The sequence below is a fragment of the Taeniopygia guttata genome, chromosome 2 (genome assembly GCF_048771995.1).
Source record: "Taeniopygia guttata chromosome 2, bTaeGut7.mat, whole genome shotgun sequence".
Lineage (NCBI taxonomy): Eukaryota > Metazoa > Chordata > Aves > Passeriformes > Estrildidae > Taeniopygia > Taeniopygia guttata.
In genome coordinates this window covers 38,258,372-38,268,307 of record NC_133026.1, presented here as the reverse complement: position 1 = coordinate 38,268,307, position 9,936 = coordinate 38,258,372, and the positions used below count along the sequence as shown (strand labels likewise).

Below are 9,936 nucleotides of genomic sequence, written 5' to 3'. Positions count from 1 at the left end.
TTATTTTTTTTAAATAACAGTTCCTTTTACAGTCAAAGAGCTTGGAGAAAGGCAAAATGAGGCCCACTGTATAAAATCAACATCAATATTCTGCTTTCACTGCAAGGCTATTTTTATTGCCAACTATTTTAAATGTAACAAGATGGATATAGTGAAGCCACAGTGTAAAAGATGCAGCAAGAGGCTTCTGAATAGCAAATCTGAGCACAGACATATGAAAGAAAGGCCTTGAAATTTGGAATATGTCTGTATATGAAGAAAGACACAATGAAGAATTATAAGTTAAGAAATGCATTGTCGAGAAGAAGTGAATAGTTCAGGTCTAAAGATAGTTTTTTAACCTGCAGTTGTATTATGTGAGGACTAAGCAGCCTATGCTGCATAAACGCAAAAGCACTGTCCTGCAAGAAGTGCATTTATCAGCCACAGTGTTTTATTGAGTGCTTTAATAATACAAGTGTACATCAACTGATCCACAGTCAAAAGTGGCAGGTCCCTAAGAAATTTACAAGCACTTTTTTTTTGTTTTTTAAGTAAATCAAAATACATATTAATTTGTTCAATGCAATAGCCTTTTGTGTGGGAAACAGAAGGCTAGTGATAAACACAGTCTTAGTAATGCACAGTGATTCTTGATTTTAAGCTTTTATACAAAACTTGTTCCCAGTAGCATGCACCCACCATTAAAGACTTCAGTACAAAAAAATAACCCTAAACACTACATTTAAGTAGAAATGAGATATAATTCTGAATTTGTTTGTTTTCCCCAAAACCACATGAAAGAAAAAAAAAACCCCACACATTAATACAAAGCTTTCTGATAAAGCTCTATACTATTACAGATCCAACATTCTTTGCACTGATAACCAAAATTCCCTGTCTACATTTGAGGGAAACAACTTTCAAGTTAACAGAACAAAAAAACCCAGAACAAATAAAAATAAAAATAAACCAAAATGAAACAAACAAACAAAAAAGGAAGTAAGGACGACCTTTTGTCACAAAATGGTTCAAGATTTAATAAAAAATAAGAATGAAGGGAAGGGCTATTGATGCACTTAGTGAATGTGCTTGCACAGGTCCAGCAAATCCTAGAGGAGGTTCCTATGTGGCGTATCGCTTGGTCCACTGTCTGGCCATTCTGTCGTGCTCTGCTCTGTTAGTCATGTACTGAGTGGCAATGCTTCCAACCAGGGGGTCAGCTGAAAAGGAAACACAAACCGTGAAACACATATCAGCCCCAGGAGGACGAAAAAGCTATTTTTAGATCCACATTCATTCAGTTCTCTTAGGTTTAACAAGGTGCCCACATATGATGCCTTGTTTTCAAAGGAGGGAAGGAAGGAGATGAAGGTGGGATGGATGGCAATTAGTTGTACATATCTCGTAAACACATAACTGAAACAATTTTCTAAAGTACTACCCCACAAAAAAAAAAAAAAAAGTTCTGATAATTTTATTTTGGGCTAAAACTCACCTTCAGGTGATGTAACTTATTTATGGTATTAGATTCCCACAACTATTCATATTCTTGCTTAAGAAGAGTATAAGCTCTAATTCTGTTATCAGGTTGAATATTGCTTTGTTTTTTTTTTAATTACTTTAATTGTAAAGCACAAAGAAATGTAAGAAATTAGGGCAGCAAGTACTATTTTCAAAGGAAGAGAAGTTAATTCCATACTTTGGGATTTTTAATTTAATTTATGGGATTTTTCTGAGCGTTCCTATGAATAGAATGCTGCATTACATGGTCTGGATCTATGAATTTCTTCACAAATAATTAATGAAAACCAATCAGTCACCTAAAAAAACCAATCCAATACAAGACACTCCCATAACTGTTTGTATTTCATCAACAGTTTTCTTTTGCAGACAACGTTTTTTCTCATTTTAAGTAGACAAAATGTATAGCTTCCCTGTTTTTTGAGGGGAACACATGCTCTTGATATTTCTGCTGCGACAGTAAATGGTCTGAGGTTGTACTCTGCAAGTCCAGAGACACTGATACCACAGTTTTCCCTGACTTAGGACAGAGGAAGATAACTTCTTGTGAAAGCCAGGTATTAATCAGCTCTGTTGTCTGAAGATGGTGCCACTGAACAATCTGTGCATCAGCTTTCTCAGTACAGTTGAAATCTGAGAGTGGTTGGTGCTTGCACTGTTAACCACGGAAATTCCCAGGACAAGATGTCAGGCCTTATGTCAAGCAAAGGAAATCTGGGCTTTTTGTTTGGTTGTTGATGATAAGCGTTTATGATAGGGGAAACATATTGGCTTAGCCAAAAATGTTTTGATTGGCTGACTGCCAATCCCACCGAATATTAGTGAGTAATATCTAATAAAAAAAAAAATCTTTTGCTTTCCATGCACAACCTGCACTTTCAGGAAGAGCCTGTGATTTGAATGTTAAGTTTGCAACTTCTAAATTAGTAGGACGAGTAATCACTGTGACTCCAGTGTACTAAATCCCTGTAGTCTCAGCCCTGCAAGCACTTACTGCATGTGCTTACCTTTAATATCTTAATATATCCAGAGGAGGTCACTGAGGCCCGGACTGGATTATTTTTACATGCATGTGTGTAAAATAAGTGTATCTGGTCTAAGATTAAATTTAAAAGCTGTAGACTGGAATGTATATCACTTTTGAATCCACAAACAGGGAGAAAAACTGTATAGGGGATTATCTGAGGGATTTTGTCCTGTGCAAGTAGGAGGTTAACAGTGTACAGGCTCTTAAGTAGCAAAAAGTTATTTGTGGCTGGAATGAGGTTTGAGAAGCACTGCAGGGTAAATGGGGAACCTGAGATCCAGGAAAGGACAACATTTCTCTTCACAAAAGATTTCCCTAAATAGCAACAGGGAAACCTTGTCATAGTGTAATGGCAGCTTGGGGATGAGTGTGAGAGCACTGCTGCAAATTCCCACATCCTCCTCAGACACAAGGTCCCTGTGCAAAGAAACACTTCCACAGACTCATGGAGAAATGGAGACTAATGGTTGAACTTGAAAGGAATCTTTGAAGCAAAATTTGAAGCATATCCTGGTTTTCGTGCTTGTAGGGAAAGGTGGGGTTTGGCCTCTGAAGCCTCAGGCTGGGAAGGGTTGCAGGAATATCACAGCATTACCATCTGGAATGCAGGAAGTTCTTACTGAGGTTCAGTGTGTATTTAAAGTGATGCTTCTGAGATCTTTATAAAATCTTGTATGAGTCAGTGAACAGGGATGTGCTGTAGTAAAGGTTTATCTAGCTCAAATCTGGAAGTTTTTTTCATGTGCAGGATAAATGTTTCTGCGAAAGCATGTCTTTCACATTGAGAGCTGTAAATTGATTTTCTTGATATACTGCACGAACAGTGAGGATCACATCATCATTCCCAAACCTGGATGATAATTAGAACATTTGGTTTCCTAGTGTGGGGTTTCATCTATATCTCCTTTTAGGAGCAAGAAAGTATTTCAAAACCATACATCTTTACAAGGCTTTGGAAGGTACAGGCTCTTCCCCCACCTCCTTCCAGCACGGGACAGTGTCTCCTTTCCTTTGGGGTGAGAGAATCAGTGAGAGGCATTCTTTGCAAGGTATGGAAATCTGTTCAAGTCCAATAATGTACAGAACTGGGCTGTTTATTTATCCATGTGTTCAAGCCTTTGTCTCTGCAGTCTTTTGTTTGGCAGTTGAAAGAGTGAAGGTGATAGCCTGTAAGATGCCTGAGATCTACAAAGCTTTTGTTGTAAGTGTGTAAATTCCTGCTGAGAGACCTGAGAATCAACTATCAATCATCTCAGGTGCTTCTCCCAAGCCAGTGCCTCCCTCCACTGGTGTCTGCCTGTATGAAGCAGGACTGTGGAAGCAAAGAGAGGTCCTTGCTTGCTGTAGCATGAGCAGGACCAGCTGCACCCACAGCCAGCTGCCAAGTGAATGCTACTAAAAGGTACTTTCAGTAATTACAGCAACAACATTGATTTTTTTTTTTCAGTTTGGCTGTGTATTTTGTTGGTTATAACAATACTAAATAAAAAACCAAACCCACAGTTTGGGAAAGCCACTTGCTCATTTGAGAGCAATGAGTTTATTTCAAGAACAGAAAAATAGTTATTGACAGTGAGGCTCAGCTATTTCACATCTCCGTCAGAGGGTCTGGAGCAGTGTCACATGTAAATATTTATGAGGACTTTAAAAAGGGCACTTTAATAGGTGCTTGAAGAATTGGCTTATTTTAGCAGTTGCTGTGAAGCCATAAAGCCATCAGGAGGCACAACTGCTTTGTTTGGGAAGCCAGGACAGCTGGCGAGGAGGGAAATTTAAACTTCAGACCAGAGCTGCCCAACCAGGGGCGCAGCAGCCAATTTGAAGCAGCACACTGCATTTGTGCCACGGGATGTAAGGACAGTGTGTGGGCTCCAGAAATGCCACTGGTCCCTCCCTGCAGCTGTGTGGGCAGCTCCAGCCAGCAGGTCCAAGGAGACACAGCTCTCAACACTTCATGTGTCACAAGTCACCACTGCTGCGTAATGCACCATGACAGGCCGTAACACAGAGATTACAAGATAAATTGAAGCATCTTAATTAAAACAATTAACTTATTTAACTCCCAACATGCACAAGCTTTTGTTATAGTGCCCAAGACCTACAAAATATCAAGTACGAGGAAGAAATCCTACAAGTATGAGGAAGAAACAATGGTCCCCATTTACCTCCCTATGCTATGTGGCACATGGCTGAGCACCACCTGGTGCTCAGCTGGGCTGCACTGTTTAAGGGTTATTGTGAAATATCCATTAGTAGGGCCAAATATGTATTTATAAAACAACCACTGCATAAACTATCTAAGTAAGAGATGAAAAGGAAAATTTGATCTCAAAATTCATAACAACATTTTTCTTTTGTTTCCATTTCTCACTACCACAAAGCTTTATTTTCCATTTGTATATCTCTGCGGTTTTAATCTTGATGCTAGAAATTTGTTTCTATAACTAGTCAACTGCTCTAGTTTTTACTGTCTTTTTTCCTTAAAGAAGTAGCATGATTCATCAATGAATCAGGGTTAATTTCAGAATTTTACTCTAAACAGGACTGTGTCCAAATGACAACAATTACCAGGGGATAGGAGTATAAAGCTATGCCAGGAATGTGTTGGTGAAACAATCGTGTGAAAGAAATTAAAATAACCCCACAATAAATTAATTAAAAAGCATATCTATGCAACTCATGGCCTGGCAAGAGATCGCTAGATGTGTGGTGGCTGGCTTGAGAGCTGGGATGGCACCCTCTGTGCACAGCTCCTTCCCTGTCGTGTGGGCAGGAATGGGCTTCCCAGCCTTTGGGGTGCTGGTGGCTGTGCCAGCCTGGAGGAGCTGCTGCAACTCTGTGGACCCAGAAATCTTTAGAACTTGTAATTTACTGTTCCTTCTAAAAACCCACCCTGGGATTCCTCCATAACCTTTAACTTGTGTGAAGGAAATTTTTTATCCTGTATTCTGATTAACTCCATGTGAAATATTAACACACCAGGAATTACAGGATCAAATTTCACATCAGAGGACAGTGCATCAGTAATGAAAATATATTAAAAAGGCACCATATTATACAGGCAAGAAAAGAAGCTATGGTTCAGCAATGTAGTTTACAAGTAAAATGTCAATCTAAAGAACTAGACTATGAAAAAAATCTTCTGGATGATTTACAGGAAGACTGCAGCTGCTAAATCCCTCCTCACCTCACCATATGTAATCCTCATGTTATATTAGAATTCATGAAATTGCCCTGTATTTATGTGATTTTGAAAGCTGGGTGAACTGGAGCTTGTCCCTAGCTTAAAAACGTTATATGCACTGCTCCACAATACCTTGTCATCTTCTTTTGCAGCCACTTAATATGACTGTATAAGGAAGAACATTTGTGTCTCATGTCTATTGTAAGGCTAATCAAATTTACAGTTCAGTTCCAGGGAGTTAATGCTATTGGGGATTTGGATGAGCTGAGGTTTGGTCATTACAAAATTTCAGCTGTGTTTAATGCTAGTTAAACTGCTTTATCATTCAGAAGGCAGACTATAATTCTTCTTTAAAAACTACTTTCCCCCCAAATAAATGAAAATATATTGCTGCACTGTATTTTTCTCAGCTTGTATTTTTACAGCTATTTCTATGTCAGCAAATAGCAATTTCAGAGCAGAATTCATCTCCTGGGCTTTGCAATGCTCTTTTAAAAATACAGCAAACATACTCTAGTGAAATAAAAAACGGAGATGGTGTGTTTAACAGCTTGATTTCAATGTGCCTTCCCCATCAACCACACAGTATGCAATGAAATTCCAATCGGTAATGCCAACATGGTTAAAGAGACACACATTTAGACTTAAAATGTACATTACGGGTGTTTGTATGCATTTTATATATTTTTATGAGCATTTATAAAGTAGAATTTTATTTCCATTGCAGTATTTTGCAGTTTTAACAGAGAACAGCTGATGGAGCCAGTTATTACACCACCACAAGTGGGTTCTCAGAAGATTTCTGGAGTACCTTAAAACCTAAAAACCTATAAAAATCTCAAGTTTCTTCAGCCAAATATTTAGAACATACTTTTTTTCTTGGTCCAGTTTAGATTCAGCTTTGTATCAAGCTGGAAAGAGCTGGGCTCCAGCTGAAGAGCAGAATTAAAAGTGGAAGAATTTCCAAAGGTTATATGTAATTTGAAAGGTCTTATTCCTTCTTCTGAACTAAATGACCTCATGCTCACAGCTATGAGAGTACCCCATTGAGAGGCTCTACAGAACTACCTGTACTGAAACAGCAGTCAGCAAAAATTAAATGTTTCCTATTCTTTGGACAGGATGTGTGACATGAAACAAAGAAGTAATTTTCTAGTTATTTTAACTTCAGTTACACATTTAGAAGAATTTTTGGTTTAGGGAATACTACTGTCTTTTGTTAATTTCTTTTAGGACAGCCTCTCTTACCAGATATTATGTTGTATTTATTTTTCAATTAAAGTATGGAGTGCTTGAGCTCTTATTTAAAGGGAAAATTCAGTGTGCTCCCTATGTTATACACAGGATACCTGCATTGGAGTCATCTTTATACAGCAGTACAGGCAGGATTGGTTACCCCAAAACCAAACCTCCCCATGAATAAAAGTTCACATTTTCAGTAACTACATTTTGTTTGGTGCTTTCATAGCAAACAGCAGTGCAGAACAGAATATATTCCCACATTGGCTTGCAGTGAAAGCCAAGATTTTGGAATCCAATTTTTGTTGGTTTTAATATTGTACCAATGTTTAAGAGCCAAAAGGCAAACTAAAGAAAAAAAAAATAAAGTTAGGACTGGGACAAGCACAGAAACTAACACTTCACCAAAAACACCTGTTTTCTTAACAGCAAATGGTGACAGTTTGGTTCAAACCAAAACCACTCTTAATTTAAAAATTATTTAATATGTTATTATACTTTCTTACTTGTTTTCAGTGGTATCCAGGTTAGTGTTACAAAAAGACCAGTCAGTGAAAACTGCAAAGGCAGCAGTGAGACATGCTATACCAAACATGTCACAGAACAATTTAGTACTCCAAGAGGAAGGGAGTATTAATTAAGAGAAGATGAATTGTTTGTGAGTAATTTTATTTATTGTGTCACTTTGCCTCGGGAAGTTTTCATAGTTAGCCACATATCACCTGCTTCTAACTCAGTGAACTCCTAGAAGACCATGTCAAGGATAGTGTGAGTCTTGATGTAGAAAATGAGATATGTGAAATGCATCACAGCATCCTTCAGTGATCTTAGACCAGCAGTGTTGCTCTCTTTTGCTATCATTAATAATAATGCACAGACTAAGTAATTCTTTGAGGGCAGAGACAGGTAAAGTGGCCCACTGAATTACTCCACTAACCTTTCACCTTTGAAAAGAGTGCTCAAACCCAGGGCACGAGTGAAAAGGAGCGCGGCAGCGCTAATCCCTGTTTGTGCAGCAATAAAACGAGCTCGCGGTTGGGAGCCTGATCAACACACGCGCACGAACTGGAACAACAGCGTGATTCAGGGCAGAACAAAGGGTGGTAGCAGGGCTCTGAATTGCTTTACACAGCCTACAAACTGAACTGCAATTTACTCCCGACAAAATCACAATTTCAACTATCCACATAGAACGTATTTAACCATTTGCGGGGCTCTTTGGAAGCAATAGAGAAGAATCATAAAGTGATCAATGAACACTGTATTACAAAAAGAGAACAAATAAAATTAGTTTTTCCAGTAAAGAAAAATGGTTGTCACTAGAGGAGAAAGGAGCAAATTCCAGAAAGATCAAATGCCTACTAGGAAAAAAGTCAGTGAAGCTAATATCAATTTTAGAAATTATAGTTCATGGTAGAAACTTCATATAATGAAGTCTGCTTCTCATTTCAGGAGCTAGTTTTGCAGATTTATCTGCTCACTTCTCAACATTCAATAGAGACATTCTAATATATGTAGAAAGAAAGTCAAGTGGTCTTACAGTGGTGCCTTACTTCTCATCTGTGAAGCCAGACTAAATTTTGAGCACTGTAGAATTGCCAGAAATACATTTGACTTCTGTTAAGTTTGCATAATCAACGTGAGTTGATTACAATGTCCAAACTGTTGTCTCGATAAAAAAAGTTACCTATCTTCAAAAATAAAAGAACTCTTCAAATCTAGTTTAGAAAACATCCATTTACTAAAATACCCATTTTGTAAGCATGGAGGGAGAAATTCATTCCTCTCTCTAGACTTGTGTTTGATTGCTGTCAGGCTACCTACCACACACTGGTGTGAAATATGAGGCTGCCTAAGAAAAAGATGTTTCAGAAATAAGGAGTATTATCTGGCCCAATTTTATTAACGCAGCTCTTAAAGGAAAGTGTTGGCAGTGATTCATCTCTGTATCTTGCCAAGGGAAATCATTCTTGCTTAAAGAGAAAGATTTTTTTTTCAGTCTTCAGTTTTTAGCAGAATTTCTATAAACTTTACTGGCTGACTGGGAGTTAGCTGAGGCAATCAAAGTTCAGCAAGGCACAGTGTACTGATCTTGAAGAGTTATCTTTAATTAAGGAAGAACATGCACCTATTAGATGTGCCAGTATTCTGGAACAATTAAAATTCTAAAATAACACACTTCACTTTGATGCTTGGATGCGTCTCAATATTAAAAGCACAGATACATTAGCAATGTGTCTGTTCATAATAACTTACTCAATTGAGAAGCAATCGTTGCTATTAGAAAAAAATTAATAAAAACGTTAGTAACTGTAGAACTTAATTTGAAAGACATTACATGGCATGTGGTTTGATAAAATTTGAAGAAGCTACAGCAATATGCATTTACCTTGTGGAAGATGGTTGTGACCGGATAATAAGAAAATCACAGCCCTCGGATCTCAACATGTTGTCAAGCAACCAAAATGCTAAGACCCATAATTAAACTGGCTTTTATCCATAGGGTCATAACTGTATTTTCAGAAAAGCACTGTGGATGTGATTTTTTTCATGTGTTTGAAGATTCACTAAGAGAGGGATAGCTATTCTGTAGGAATGCTTGTGTCTCTGGATTTTTCTCTCCTTATTTCCCATTAATCACCTCCCCCAGGCAAAGGATTGACCTATGGGTCTTACATATCCTGAGCAAACAGTTTAACCCCTAAGAAACTGAGGGTAAAGCTATTCTCTGTGACCATGCATTGTGAGGGGTTAGACATCCTATAATCACATGTACCAAAGGTAGATTGCTCTGCAAGAAAGCCAGGAGCTCCTATAGGATCCACTTACCATGTGGACTCCCAGAAGACAGGAAGGGAGGAGGTGTTACTGCATGGTCTGGTCTTTTAGACACTGAGAGGCTTCTAGACACTAAGACAAAAATGAGTCCTAAAGATATTTTCACTCTTAGAAGAGTGTTTGAATGTGAGCAATATCAAAAATC

The 9,936-nt window shown here is 38.0% G+C and overlaps 1 long non-coding RNA gene across 2 annotated transcripts in view; it reads right to left on the bottom strand.

The window, feature by feature from the left end:
- Positions 1-411: 411 nt before the first annotated feature.
- The window catches only part of LOC101233878 (ubiquitin-conjugating enzyme E2 E2), a 199,251-nt gene continuing 189,726 nt past the window's right edge, over positions 412-9,936 (bottom strand). For both annotated transcript variants that reach the window (XR_003958591.4, XR_003958590.3), the window contains exon 6: positions 412-1,202. This is a non-coding gene — a long non-coding RNA (ubiquitin-conjugating enzyme E2 E2). The remainder of the gene's footprint in view (positions 1,203-9,936) is intronic.